The sequence below is a fragment of the Dermochelys coriacea genome, chromosome 7 (assembly GCF_009764565.3).
Source record: "Dermochelys coriacea isolate rDerCor1 chromosome 7, rDerCor1.pri.v4, whole genome shotgun sequence".
Classification (NCBI taxonomy): domain Eukaryota; kingdom Metazoa; phylum Chordata; order Testudines; family Dermochelyidae; genus Dermochelys; species Dermochelys coriacea.
The window spans coordinates 27,912,254-27,928,008 of record NC_050074.1 but is presented as its reverse complement, the minus strand read 5'-3'; the positions used below and the strand labels follow the sequence as shown (position 1 = coordinate 27,928,008).

Below are 15,755 nucleotides of genomic sequence, written 5' to 3'. Positions count from 1 at the left end.
GGGCTCCTGTCACCTGGGGCCAGCGGGGGTACCCCACAGCTCCCTGCTAGTGCTGGCTGAAGTCACAGAGGTCTCTGGAAGTCACGGATTCCATGACCCCTGTGACTAAATCCCAGCCTTATCTGTGGGTAAATTGCACAGATGTATATGAAGGCAGAATTTACTCCCCTTACTTATGTCTGTGAATCCCCATTGTTTTTGGTAGGCTTGCACAAGGGTAGCCAAGGGCAGAATTTACTGCACTGTAAATCCTGCTAACAATTTTGTTGGTGTGATACCAACTCCTTTCTCAACAGAAGTCTTGGCTTTATGTGGTGAGTGGACTCAAAAGTAATAAATATCTGCTTCAGCAACTAAAACTATGACTGAATATGTAAGGAGTAGATCTGTTGAGTAAGAAGGTGCTATTTTAACATAGTTAGTTTTCTTACCAAAACCAAATTTAAGGTTTTAGCACTATGGTGGTTGGTTTTTTTGGAATGTTCAGTATCACATAAATCCATTTTGAACATTGGGTACACTATGCATTCATAATCTCGGGAAGCAGTTAAAAAGCTTGATTTTATACATGCATCATAGTATCATATTGAATATGTATTTGACTTATATGGGTAGGAGCATTTGGAGATGGAAGTGAATCTACCAGTCACCCCTCTTATATGTAGGATGGGACAGCTAGCCAGCTGACTGCCTCCTTGAAATACTGAAGGGGAGTGTGAGGTAAGGACACCAGTCTTTCCTCTTGGGTAACAAGGGAGTGTGTGGGAAAGGGTCTGGTTTATCCCAACAGCCACTCAGCCTTCTCTAGTGCAGACAGAGTTCTATATTAAATAACCAATTGAATATTGCATCCACTTAATTTTTTATCAGATGTGTTTGCATACATTATAAGCATTTGAATCCATTTCAGCTGGGACCTCTTAAAACTACTGTGTATAATCTACAAAGTGGGAAATCTTCCAAAAGACTCTTTGAAACTAAATTATTTTGTACAAGTGAGATCTTTTAAAATTTGTATTGTGAGGGAAGTGAGGAAGATTAAGCTCATGTCCAAAATGAAATGTCACTTCTAATCACGTTTTCCATGCCCAGTGTGTATTTTATTATACCCTATTTTTTATTCTTTTTAAAATAATTTCCTAACTCTTTGGTCAAGGCTGGATTGGAAACAGTATCCTTGAGAAGAAAAGCAAATGATCATTCATGCTTCGTATCTGTCTAAAATTACAATACAAAAAGAATGCCCTGAACCTGAAAATTAATTACACCTTACCAAACTCACTATATCCATGTGTATAATAAACACATGATCAATGCATTAATTATATGCCCTGGTTCAGGTAATTTTCACTTCCAGAATTAGAACAGGGGAATGTGAACATCAGCATGCATTATATAAGATAGTGTTGCATTTGGATCATTAGCAAAGATAAAATGGTACAGTGCAACATGTGCTATTTTGATCTTATTTTTAAAATATATAAGACAGTGTTTTTAATAATCAGATTAGATGAATAAATAATGCTATTAAATTAAAACAACTGCTGGAGGAAAGAATCGTAAATGGGTTGGAGATGGAAGGAAATTATGGTGCATCAACCTAATGTCACTATAAATAGTTCCAAATGACAGAATAAATACATAATGAATAAAAGAGAGATAACTATAATTGTATTAATTAAGGCCAACAAATTAAAGGTTTTCAGCAGTATTTTTGTATGCACATTTAGTATTTTAACTCTAATTGTTCCTAGTTGGTTTGATATCATTCAATTTTTATTCGCAATTTGTCCAATCTCCCATACAGAAATGACAAATTTCTGTTCTGAAAAGAGTTTAGACCTTTATTTACATTTGGCAAATTAGGACATATTGGGAAAATGAAAAGGTGGCTAGTAATTTACTGACCACGTATGGTGCATTCAGCAGTTTATTATGCAACCCTTGATAACCATATCTTAAACAGTATTTAAAAACACAGCAAATATTTTTCTTGTTTACTGCTACTGGGCTGCTTAATGCTTTTGCCAAATATGAAAAAAATAAAAGCCTTGTTCATATAAAATGCTGGACAGCACCTTCAGTTGCAATTGTTTCTTAATTTACTTGGGACACATTTTTCTTCAATGTTTGGATTTGCAGTTCATTTAGCTTCCCACTGAGTACATGCATGTGTGGACAGACACTTTTGAGTTATACATAAGAAGTGAAATCAAAGATGGAAAGGAATCAGTGGAAAAGGGATACTTTCACCTCTCAAACTACTGTTGTAATTATAACATCCACAACAATAGAAATTAGGGCTTTATAAGTTACTACAGTTCCAAGGAAATAGTAGTTGGCATGTCAGTGCAGTCACCTCTTAATGATTCACAAACATTAACCAATTTATTGTGATACCCTAGAAAGAAGTTTTGTCTGCCAATCCAAAATGTTTGCAAATCATGAGTCAGGACCACAAAATAAAGAGAATTTTAAAAAATAATACATTTGAGTTTCTCTTTATTTAACCTCGTTCTGAGCCTTTAGAGTGCACATGGTTCATGTTTTCAAGCTTTGCTCTGTAACCTTCAGGGCCAGAAACGTACCTTTTTTAAAAGAAATTCAAAGGAGATTTTCACATAATCATCTAATTCTAGGATCTGAGGCTTTAACAAAAATATCAAATATTGCAAGAGTCATGACAGAATCGTGAGAGTTAGCAACACTAATGGCTTGTCCTCTGTCTCAGAAGCTGATAGGCATGTTGGATCCTGTCTGTGTCTGTCTGAAAGAGAAAATCCCTGTTCCCTAGCATTCTATATCTGCTCCCATTTACGTTACTCTCTGTCTAGAGGAGATAGGTTTGTCTGAACCTTTGCTAGGCCACCATGAAACCTCACACTGGGTCAGATTTGTGTCATTTAGTCACTGACGCACAGTGAGGCTGCTGCCAATTACCATTGTACAGGGATATGGTGCTGCCACCTGCTCCGTGTGTGCGCGCTTTGAGAGTGAGATGGGCAGGTAGGGCCAAAGATCTGCCTCCTCCGTGCACCCAATGGGATGGGTGTGAACTCCCTGGAGCACAGGGTGTGCTGCTACCTAGCCTTTGCTGAGGGAGCATGGGTGTGGGAATTTGGTTTCTTGCACCCTTCCCCTTCATTCTTTCTGTACATCAAGGACTGTCTGTCTCTCTTTGCATATACAGTCTGAGCCTCATCTGTCAGCCCTTACTCACATGAGAGATCCTTATTCATACTAGTAGCACCATTTAAGTTGAGGAACTTTGTATGATGCACCTTCCTGAGTGACAGCTGGTAACCTTGAGTTAGACAAAGATCCGATGAAGTGAGCTGTAGCTCTCAAAAGCTTATGCTCAAAAAAATTTATTGTTTTCTAAGGTGCCACAAGTACTCCTTTTCTTTTTGCAGATACAAACTAACATGGCTGCTACTCTGAAACCTGTCAATATTCTTAAGTGTCTCAGGGAGCCCAATTATCATGGATCATGAAAGTCTGTTCTCTGGATAATATAAATAGACAATCTGTCCTTTCACTCTGACTCAGTGAATTTCAATTGTTTGATTTTTTTGTAAGATAGAAAGAAAAATAACACAAACTGCAGGAAGGTTGTTCACATGCGTCATAGTCATTTATCCATAATAGTTAAGAATTCATTCATCCTAAGCACTTTGAATCAGTAGAACTTTTTAAAATAACCTTTCCCCTTCACAGTGATCTTACTCTTTGCAATTCCTGAGCACTAACCTGTAATAGTGAAAATCTAATGCTGTATTTTTCAATGTTGGAAACTGGGTATTGTTTCCTATTGACAGTGTTAGGAAATTTGGGTTATGTACTTACGTGGAGTTTCTGAGTGATGTACATAATCCATTATATTCAGGATCAAGATAGCAATATATTTGCAACTACACATGTTCATTGCTGCAGGTATGTTATTCTCATTAATGCTAATGGGAGCTGCTTGAACACAGAGTGAATGTCTACCTAAAACATAAACACCTGAATAATGGCCAGTATTTTGATTCTTCCCAAATTTAAAAAAAAAAAAGTCTAACCATTGTTGGAGAAATTCAAAAAGTTCCTTAGCATGTTCAAATATAGAAAAAAAATTCACATAAGTAGGAGGGAAAAGAGAGCAGAGACTTGGAAGAGGAAAAATAAAAAGCTTTTGCAGTTAGAAATGATTATTCAGGATTCATTTCCAATATTGTAAAAGATGTGAAAAATGCTTAAAGCTTGCTGCGCTAAAATATATAACACTTATCTCCATAAACAGGCAGAGGAAAAATCAAAGTAACTATCTCACAAAATATGTCATTTAGCAAACTTCACTGCAGAAATTTGTAATATTAAGTCTTCATCATTGACAACATAAAAAAGCTCTGCGCACAGCTGGAGGAAAAACAATAAAGGAGTCACTTTTAAGAAGAATTAACAAGAAGAAATTAGCCCCATGTATCCTGCTTTTTTTAAATCACAGTTTAGGGTATTAGCATATTTTAATATTTGCCATTAGCATAACTAATGATTTTAACAAAAATGCCCATGTTGCCTCGCTGGTGTTCATTTGTGTGATTTATGCTAACTACTTGAAACGTTAGCATTTTTAAAACTAGTATTTAATCCCAGATTTATTATCCACAAAAAGCTTTTGCACAGTTTTCTCCTGAATGTTTTTCCAGTTTAGACTTTTATATCCTCTTTTAAATATACATTGTTTAAATCTAAATTTGGAATTAATTACAATTATTCCTGATTTTAAAAAGTGTTGGCACGTAAATCAAATGGCAGCAGCGTTTCCTGTATATCAAAGATGGATGAAACTGGGGATTGTTTTTGCAAAATCTCAACATTGGGTTTTGGATTAGGAAAAACAAACCAGGAATGACTTGGATGCTGATCCCATTTTATCTCAGCAGTAGTTTGTGCAGTTTGAATAAATAGTTTCAGTGTTTTAAGTTACTATTAGGCTAATATAGAGATGCATGAAAATGGATTTATTTCACAATGCCTTGAGAACTGGGGTTTTGTTTGCCGGACAAAAATCGGGAGTAGTTTGGATCCAGGACTACTACATTTTAGTCTGAACCCTCAGAGTTCAAAGAGGTGAAAGATATCAGAGAAATGGCTGTATATTTGGTTTTGTTCAATTTTAAATTACATGGTCATGGTCATTACTACTTTGCATATTTAAATACACCACTTGTATAGACCCACAAGAAATTGCATGTGTTGTCTAACACTGGTTTTGGAATAACAGAACTTTTGAAATTTGACACACACAGTATATTTTACATATATAATTAGAAATGATCATCTGAAAGAGAAAAGGTTGCTGAAAGGTGTTGCCCTTTAGGGCAATATTCCTTTTGAACTTGCTCCCATCTCTCTTCTCACCCCCCCGTCCCCTTGCACCTTTGGTCCTTAACAGTCCAACTTTGTCCTTCAGGACATATTTCAGGGCTCATCTCTTCTCCTTGGCTGTGGGGAGTTAGGTCCAGCTAGGGAGTGGTCATAGGGAGACTCTGGTGGTGAGTTTTTTAAATTGCCTTTTAATGAGTTAGTGTTGATCTATGTTGCTTATGGGGTAGGGTTATCTGTAGGTTATAGCTGGAGACTGTTAATTCTGGAATGTGCATGTATAAAAGTTTATCAAGGGTACCCAAAGTTTGGGATGGGTGCTCCTTGGTTTGCTGTAGTATATATCAGTATAATAATTGCATTCTAGGGTAAGAAGAAAAGGAGTACTTGTGGCACCTTAGAGACTAACAAATTTATTAGAGATGCATTTGGTGGAAAAAACAGAGGAGATCTGTGCGAGTTTTTTCATGAAGTTGACAGATTTCCACTCTATACGGCTAAATTCAGTGCCTTGCATAATCACAGGTTTCAGAGTAGCAGCCGTGTTAGTCTGTATTCGCAAAAAGAAAAGGAGTACTTGTGGCACCTTAGAGACTAACAAATTTACGAATTTTGCGAATACAGACTAACATGTCTGCTATTCTGAAACCTGTGATTATGCAAGGCACTAAATTTAGCCGTATAGAGTGGAAATCTGTCAACTTCATGAAAAAACTCGCACAGATCTCCTCTGTATTTTCCACCAAATGCATCTCTAATAAATTTGTTAGTCTCTAAGGTGCCACAAGTACTCCTTTTCTTTTTGCGAATACAGACTAACATGGCTGCTACTCTGAAACCTGTGATTATGCAAGGCACTAAATTTAGCCGTATAGAGTGGAAATCTGTCAACTTCATGAAAAAACTCGCACAGATCTCCTCTGTTTTTTCCACCAAATGCATCTCTAATAAATTTGTTAGTCTCTAAGGTGCCACAAGTACTCCTTTTCTTTTTGCGAATACAGACTAACACGGCTGCTACTCTGAAACCTGTGATTATGCAAGGCACTGAATTTAGCCGTATAGAGTGGAAATCTGTCAACTTCATGAAAAAACTCGCACAGATCTCCTCTGTTTTTTCCACCAAATGCATCTCTAATAAATTTGTTAGTCTCTAAGGTGCCACAAGTACTCCTTTTCTTTTTGCGAATACAGACTAACACGGCTGCTACTCTGAAACCTGTGATTCTAGGGTAAGGTCTCTTTTGCATGTGTACCTTTTGTATCTAGAAGATTTGTAGATAATCATGTAGCGTGGCTCATCTGGAAACTGGAAACAAAGGGTCAGATGACATGTGTTTGATTATAAAACAATTACTAATGACTACAATGAACTAGAAATAGACACAAGCTGCAGAATAGTTGGGGTGTGGTTAAAGCCAGAATTTCAGATCAGGCCCAGGTCGGTTTAAACCTGGACCAATTATTATTTGTTCTTGTACAGTAATCTGTAAAGCACTTTGGGGCACTTTTGCATGAAACGTACTACAATTGTAACTCATCATTAATTGTATTGTGGACTTTCACTCCCTATGTGCACTCAAGCTACTAGCATGTGACATGTTGTGTCAGTTGTACTGACCTATACTGCCAATGGGGCACAACTATAAAAAGTTTATTTGACAACTCAGAGAAGGGAAAACAACCCATTTACTATCTTCACTCCCATCCTTCTTTGCTCTATTTCACTGCAGTTTGATTAGATGAGAAGACATATGCATAATCCAGAATAATTTCAACAATGGCTTTGTTCAACAGTTCTTTATTCTGTCATAATGTCCCCAGCAGTACTGTATATGCACTCCGAATATATCTAGTGGTAATCATTACATTTTCTTCAATTTTCAGTAATAAGATGCTGATATATAATAAGCCATCTTTACATTTTTATGCCCCTGTTGATTCCAAACAGTTTCATTTTCTCTCCAGACAAAAGTCTGTAGATTATGTTGATCTAATAATATGTAATGTTTATATTTGGGGGTATCTGCCTAATATATTTTTAGAAATAAACCCACTATAACATGGTTTTAAATGTTTTTCTCTCCTTTCTTCCCCTCCCCCCAATACAACAAATATGTTAAGATTGGGAAGCCATACGGACTCTAGTAATGTGTCTTCATGTGCTCTGTCTAGCTAATCTTTCAAGGCAGCCTCACATAGGAGTTGATGCAGCTTTCCACAGTGACATTGGGTTTGAGATATGCATGATTTTGAGTAAATCATAAGTGCAGGATTATGAAGACTGGCCTAGTGCCACATGAAACAGTCTTCTGGGCAACGAAAGCAGATTGAAGTGGAGGTGAACTGCTCCCTCATCCTAGAGAAAAAGCAAAAGGGAAATCTTTTCAAATATTTGTCCCTGCTATATTTTATCTTTTTGCATTAACTCTTTCTTGTAGCAGAAAAATTCCCGTTTTAAAACTTTTTAACACTTCCAAAAAAATTAGGTTTAAAAGATGTTGCTGCAATAAAATAGTCCAGGTTGTATGCCGTAATGAGACATTGACGAGTTGAGATTGCTTGTTTTATGGTGTCCTGTCTGGCAAATACATGAAGGTCCGTAGTTTATACTTGGGTACCTAATTTATGGTGTTCTATTTTCTCTTTGGGAGTTTATTGGGATTTTTTTTTAGATGACTGCCTACCAGTATAAGGCAATTGCTAAATTAAGCACCCACATACAGAACTGGCTGCCCTAATGTAGGCGTCCAAGTATGTTACATACGCAATTTAGTTTGAGTCCTAATGCTGACTATTAAGATACCTCTTTGCTACTAATATAATCCACTAATCAGTGTGAGTCACATGTTTGCTGATCCACAGAGGAGGTGAGTCACTTACAGCCCCCCAGCTACAGAGAGCATTTAAAAGCAGGAGGCTCTATAGCTTGAGCTCTGGAGGTAGAAACACGAGTAGAGAGCTAGGTAGTTGGGGGCTGTAACAGACTCTCACTCTTTGTGGATCCAGCATAAACTGGGATACATAACACTTACTTCCGCTGGACAGAGGAAGGCTCATCCCAAGCATATGAGGCCATTGTAGTCTGAATCCCAGACAAGCTTCAGCTTTTGAGAGAACCTCCATATTGGCCAACGCCCGAGACTGAACCAGGGTTCTCCAGGGATAAAAGCATGCGTCTCTGCAGCTTGTGGTAAAGAATCTGGCTCCTCATAGCTGGAGGCTGTAGCAGACCCTCATCCTCTGTGGATCAGGCAATGAGTGGGATGTGACACACACTGAGCAATGGGTTACCCTAAAGGAAACTTCCAATGAAGCATTGTTTCCTCAGTTGTCAACTCTGTTCTATCATGGATTCTTATTAAAATATTCTGTATGCAGTCCACATGGTGGCTTAATCTCTTAGTTAATATAATATCCTGTCTGCCATCCCCAATGAAGTTTATCTTTATTTTATTTTTTTATGATGAGTCATTGGTGGATACTGGGTTGGGCCAGCATGTGGATTACTTGGTACAAGATGAGTTAAGTTCTATTAAGGCTTAACAAACAAAAGGGAAAAAAGATGAATATCTTTATATAACATCCTCGGAAGCAGAAACTTGGGACTTCAACATTCTGGGCTACCCAGAAGCCTTTCCTGAAGCTGTGCTGCCTCCTAGAAGATGCTTTCTCAAATGAGTCAGACTGTCTGATCCAGATTGTACTATTCCACTATGTAGCAGGTTCATAAGGAGGAATTTTTAAAAGATTTTACTGAAATTTATGAGCTGTAACGGAAATGACCATGTCAACAATATCATATTAAATTGTAAATATGGGTGTAGAAGAAAAATGGTTTGTCGGGCTAACAAATTTAAAACAAAGTCCTTTTCCTTTGGCTGCCCTACTCCCTGCTGCATCCATAGTGGGGAAACTTTAAAAATTATTAGCTTGGTTGCATTTTTGTAGCCACTCTAGGAAGTGAGTGGTGCAACTAAGAGCCTGAATATTTATTTGCCTATGCTATATTGGGAACAGATTATATATCATGACTGTAACATGGGTTCTTAACTGGTGTGTGTGTGTGGGGGGGAGTCCTGAATAGGTCCAGGGGAGTCTTTGTGTGTGGCAGTGTGATGGGTGAGGGGATCCCCAATTTTTTCCTGTTGTAACATTAGAATTACAGTATGGAAAAAGGCTGAGAAGCTCTGCTCTACAGAGAGCATTTTGGTGAATTTTGTTTGAGTAATGCATTGCATGTGAAATGTATGTTTGGAATTTTTTTGCATATGTAGAAAAATTGCAGAGAAATGTAGAAAAATTGCAGAGTTTTGGTAAAATGATAAGTAGATATATGATTTTGCCAGCTGTTAAAAAAAATCTAGATGCTTGTATTTTAAATAGTTTTGGAGCATGTAGATTGTATACGCACAAGGAGAGTGTAACTCGCTTTTAAGCTGATACGATTCTTTTACTTTAAGATTTTATTCATTAGCTACTTTTAGTCTATAGCACTGTTTTCTACAGCAAACCAGTGAAATGAATTGGCTTATTTAAAGTAGCATCCTGCTGTCAGTAGCATGAAACATGATTATTTAATGTCAACTGAAATGCATATTTTAAAAATAAATTGCATTGAAGAGCGCAAACAGCTAAATCACAGAGAACATTTTATAGGTCATTTTACTGTCCATATGAATAGATAAAGCTACATATTCTTCCACAGGCATTAAGATATATTCTCTTGGATCAAACGCATTTTCTGTGCTTTAAGTAGGTACAGCATATCTTGTATGATCACTTTTAGCAATGCTGTGTAAGTACTCCCTGAGGACAAATAGTACCAGTAAATCGAAATCAAAATGGTGCTGGTGGGAAGAAGTAAACAGTTTCATACCTTTACTATAAATTGTAGTTTTAGTAATAATTCTGTGTTTTATTGTAAAGATTTAATTACAGTTATCACTGGAGTACAAAGCGCTTCAGTATGATTATATTGTTCCTTCTGTTGCTGTGGTGATCGTTTCAGAGGGATAAAATACTACAATAAGAACAAAAAAGAAAATGAACTGCTGTATAGCTGTGCATATGTATTTATTACTTTAGTCCACGCTTCTTTTGAAACACAGTCATCACTAAGAAATCATACAAAAATTACACTTAAAAGAAATTTCATACATTTTTTTACTTAATTCTTCCAGCATTTATCTTCTTTATATTCACAACAGGCTAACTGGCACTCAGTTAGAAGATAATGCCAAGTTGTGATTAATGGCAAGAATATAAACTTGCTAATGTCCCTCCATCTAAAGTTTTCTAATATCCTCAAAAAATAACTTGTAAAACATTTAATTTATCAGACTTTGTGTCTGCTAATCTAATACTTTGCAGTTAACTGATGTTTGTTTGGCCTACTGTTGTAATAGTGAGAATTCACATGTTGAGATCAAATAGTTACCCCTTCTGAATGCATGAAAATACATGTGGCTTTTCAGATGCCATTGAATCTCTGTTCTCTGAATAGGGGATATTCTGATGTCAAGGAAAACCAAAACCTCACAACAAAGGTTGCACAAGCATGTGGAAAGAAACAAATGGCGGGGGGGGGGCGGAATTCCACAGCACTACTGAAACCACAATGAGCATAACCCAGCAGTGTAGAAAGGCTCCCCATCCCAGCCATTGCAGAGACAGTAGGAAGGGCCTTATAACTTTTGGTTATTTTCTGTGGCTCCATAGAAGAGTGGGGATTACTTAACAGGAGATGCAGCTTTAATTTCCTGCTTGTTATGTAAAATGATCTGCCACAATGTTTTGTGCTATTTCTCTTCCTGGCTCCAACCACTCTTTCTGTGGCCCAAAAGCTGCCAGATATTTGGCTGTGGGAGAGAGGTGGCCTTAAGAGACCTAACTAATCACTTTATCCCCCTGTAGTATCCCAGAGTGACTTTCTCCCCAGTTTTACAATCGGGAATTTGTAGACAATAGTGTCTTTTAAATGATTTTCATATAGCACACTCAGTACAGTAGAATTAAGTCTTTAATAATCAGTGATAGCTTGTTTGGTAATGATTAATATTTTGAAAGGAAACTGAATTTTGTTAGGGAATTCACATTTTTATCACTCTTATTTCCTGCGTTTTGTGGAGAGGTTCTAATTTAGTGCTTTGTAAATGTGCTAGCATGCTAGGATGATCCAAGGAATGGAAAAACCTACCTTAGGAGAGGAAACTCAAAGAGCTTGGCATGTTTAGTCTAAGCAAAACAAGGCTGAGGGGAGATGTGATTGCTTTCTATAAATACATTGGAGGGATAAATACCAGGGAGGGAGAGGAGTTATTTAAGTTAAGCGCCAATGGAGAAACAAGAACAAATGGATATAAACTGGCCTTCAACAAGTTTAGGCTTGAATTTAGACAAAGGTTTCTAACCATCAGAGGAGTGAAGCTCTGGAAGAGTTTTTCAAGGGGAGCAGTGGGGGTAAAAAACCTAATTGACTTCAAGACTGATATTGATAAGTTCATGGAGGGGATAGTATGATGAGACTGTCTACAATGGCATGTAGACTTCTTGTAGCAAATATCTCCAACGGTCGGTGACAGGATAGTGGGCTAGATGGACTTTGGCTTGACCCAGTATGGCTGTTCTTATCGGATACTAGATGGGGAGGGCTCTGAGTTCTACACAGAATTCTTTCCCAGGTGCCTGGCTGGTGGGTCTTGCCCACATGCTCAGGCTCTAACTGATTGCCATATTTGGGGTTGGGTCATATTGGCAGAGACCCTGGGGGTCTTTTGCCTTCCTCTGCAGCATGGGACCTGGATCACTTGCAGGTTTAAACTAGTGTAAATGATGGATTCTCTGTAACTTGAAGTCTTTAAATCATGATTTCAGGACTTCAGTAACACAGCCAGAGGTTATGGGTTTATTTCAGGAATGGGTGGGTGAGGTTCTGGGTCTTTGCAGGAGGTCAGGCTACCTGATCATGATGGTCCCTTCAGGCCTTAAAATCTGAGTCATTAATGTTGAATTTATCCTGCTTGCTTTACATTTATAGATGTTTAGTGGCCTTTACTACTTTGATTTTTTTTAACACTCGGGAAATATTACTACATTGCTACACTTTTTTTTAAGATTGGTTAAGATGAATAAAAATTATTGTATTTTTATGCTACAGTTACATGTAGTTCACACTTAACGCCCTCATCATATAAGGTACCAATAAACAGAAAAATTATCTCATAAGCCCCTAACCTTAACACTGGCTCTAGCAAAACAAAAGCACACTTTCAAAAAATGTAGAGATTTGGGGTCCAATTTTGCCACCCTTCCATTGACTAATACTTTACTACAAACATAGTCCCATTGGTTTAAATGGAACTACTTGTGTAGCGTGTTATTGATCACCCTGACTGAGGGTGACACCACTGGGTCCTTTGTCAACCAACTTTAGCCCTGGTCTACGCCTCAAATTTAGGTTGACTAAGCTAGGCCACTCGGGTGTGAAAAATTCACATTGCTGAGAGACATAGTTAAGCTGACTTAAGTCCCAGTGTAGACACCACTAGATCGATGGAAGAATTCTTCTGTCAACCTACCTACTGTCTCTCGAGGGGGTGGATTTACTACAGTGACAGTCACTGTAGCAAGTGTCTACACTACATTGGAGTAGCTCGAGCTGTGCTGCTGTAACACTTATAATGGAGACCTACCCTTGCACTGAGAGTTTGATCATGTCTTTTGATACCTAAGAATGCTCTGCAGTGTGTTGTGTAAATGAGTTATTCTGCTTCAGAGTGTACGTGGAATAGCACACTTTGCAAGTTGCATGGCAGCGTACAGCCACACAGCATTGCCAAGCCCATGAACTCGGAATTCCTTCTCCCCTTTGTGTACCTATCCTGGAGTCTGCTCCCCTTCCCCTCTGTTCACTTTCTCCTATTTAGCATTGAATCTCCAGCTCTCCCCTCCACGCTCAGAAACAGAAGGGGTCCTGTGCTGATAACATCACATCGGGTCATTTGAGCAAACCCAAAGCTCTATGGAGAAGAAGCTCTGAGGCTGATAGACAAGTAAAGCAAAGCTCCTCAGAATGAAAGAGTTTTGGGCCAAAGTTGTGAACATTATGAAAGGCACCCTACCCCCTCAGTCTAGGCATGCAAGGGAAGAAGGTACAAGACCCGTATGGGTACAAATGATTGTAGAGGACAGTATTCCCATCCAGGGACAGAACATACGTTTATATGTTTTATTTTCTTTCCTAGTTACATAGAAGCATCTTTAGCCCATGAGTAGGAGATGGGATACTTACAAAGGTAGAAAAATGTAATGAAATGCAGTCAGTCTTCTTTCCTGCATAGATTTTTTTTTTCTAAAGCATCTAGGGAACAGGCTAAAAATAGTACTAATGCTACTTTGAACTTGTATGGAGCCTTCTGTACAAAGAATTCAAAACATTTTACAAACATTGATGAATTAAGCCTCATAATACTACTGTGTGATAGGTAGATATTATTATCCCCATTTTACAGTTGGGAAATTTAATGCAGAGAGAATTTGACCAGGCCAAGATCACATAAGAAGACTGTCATGCCTAGTATAAAATTAAGGTAAACTGATTTATAGTTCTTTGCTTTAATCACAAGACCATCCTTACCCAAATTGTATTTCCATTGCTGGCACTGGCTAGGGAGATTTAGGTGGCCTGTTAGATGAAATACTTGCTCTACGAGCAAGAATTGTTTAGATATTATTTCTTGCGAAACCTACCCTAGCATATAGCAGTGATGAAGAAATGCACAAAATGACAGCAGTCATCCCATCATGGAGTAGTCTGATGATGGAGATGAATTTCTGTGGACAGCCAAACCTACACAGGACCCTCCATAGAGCATCATGAATGATAGAGTCAAAGGCCTTGGTTAGGTCAATGAATTCCATGAACAGTTCCTGGTGTTGCTCTCTGCACTTCTCCTGAATCTGTCATGCCACAAAGATCATGTTGGTTGTACCTCAGGATGGCCTGAAGCCACACTGTGATTCGGGGAGGAGTTCCTCGGCAAGGGGGAGGAGGCCATTGAATAGGATCTGGGCAAGAATCCTCCCTGTGATGGAGAGGAGAGCAATACCTCTGTAGTTCCTGCACAAAGATTTGTCCCCTTTCTTGAATATTGAAATGGCTCAGAGACTGAACCATTCACACTAGTGTCAAGCAGTTGTGGAGTACAAACTATTTTTCGTACTCCACAAATCACAATCAGTGGAGAACCCCTGTGTCAAGGTTCCTTCCCCACTCTGAACTCTAGGGAACAGATGTGGGGACCTGCATGAAAGACCCCCTAAGCTTACCAGCTTAAGTTAAAAACTTCCCCCAGGTACAAACTTTGCCTTGTCCTTGAACCGTATGCTGCCACCATCAAGCGATTTAAACAAAGAACAGAGAAAGAGCCCACTTGGTGACATCTTCCCCCAAAATATCCCCCCAAGCCCTACACCCCCTTTCCTGGGGAAGGTTTGATAAGAATCCTCACCAATTGGTACAGGTGAGCACAGACACAAACCCTGGGATCTTAAGAACAATGAAAAATCAATCAGGTTCTTAAAAGAAGAATTTTAATTAAAGAACAGGTAAAAGAATCACCTCTGTAAAATCAGGATGGTAAATACCTTACAGGGTAATCAGATTCAAAACACAGAGAATCCCTCTAGGCAAAACCTTAAGTTACAAAAAGACACAGCTTATTTTACCAGCCATTAAACAAAAGAAAATCTAACACATTTTCTAGCTAGGTTACTTATAGATTACTTACTAACATTACAGGAGTTGTAAGGCTGCATTCCTGATCTGTTCCCGGAAAAGCATCACACGGACAGCACAAACCCCTTATCCCCCCTCCCTCCAGATTTGAAAGAATCTTGTCCCCTCATTGGCCATTTTGGGTCACGTGCCAGCGGGGTTACCTTAGCTTCTTAACCTTTACAGGTGAAAGGGTTTTGCCTCTGGCCAGGAGGTATTTTATAGCACTGTATACAGAAAGGTGGTTACCCTTCCCTTTATATTTATGACACCCTGGAAAATGTGGACCATTTTCCATACCTTGGCAGCCACTTCTCCCAAACAGCCATCATTGACACAGAAATTGAATACAGGATCTGCTGTGCCAGCATATCTTTTGGAAGACTACTCAAACGAGTCTTCAATTATAGGGATCTACAAACGGATACCAAGATCTTCGTTTACAAGGCAGTTATCATCCCTACGCTTCTCTATGGGTGTGAGACCTGGGTAACCTACAGACGATATCTCAAGAGGCTGGCGTGGTTCAAGAAGTGCTGCCTCAGGAGGATTCTCAGGATCAGCTGGGAAGATCAATGCACTAACATTAGCATTCTCTCTGCAGCCAACA

The 15,755-nt window shown here is 38.5% G+C and overlaps 1 protein-coding gene and 1 long non-coding RNA gene across 8 annotated transcripts in view; one reads left to right on the top strand and one right to left on the bottom strand.

Moving 5' to 3' along the window:
- CACNA2D3 (calcium voltage-gated channel auxiliary subunit alpha2delta 3) overlaps nucleotides 1-15,755 on the top strand; it is a 732,114-nt gene that overhangs the window by 171,985 nt on the left and 544,374 nt on the right. The window lies entirely within an intron of this gene.
- Nucleotides 7,607-14,257, bottom strand: LOC122461028. Its single transcript, XR_006282709.1, has 3 exons — nucleotides 14,119-14,257; nucleotides 10,247-10,390; nucleotides 7,607-7,726 (listed from the first exon to the last, which is right to left on the bottom strand). It is a non-coding gene; the product is annotated as an uncharacterized LOC122461028 (long non-coding RNA).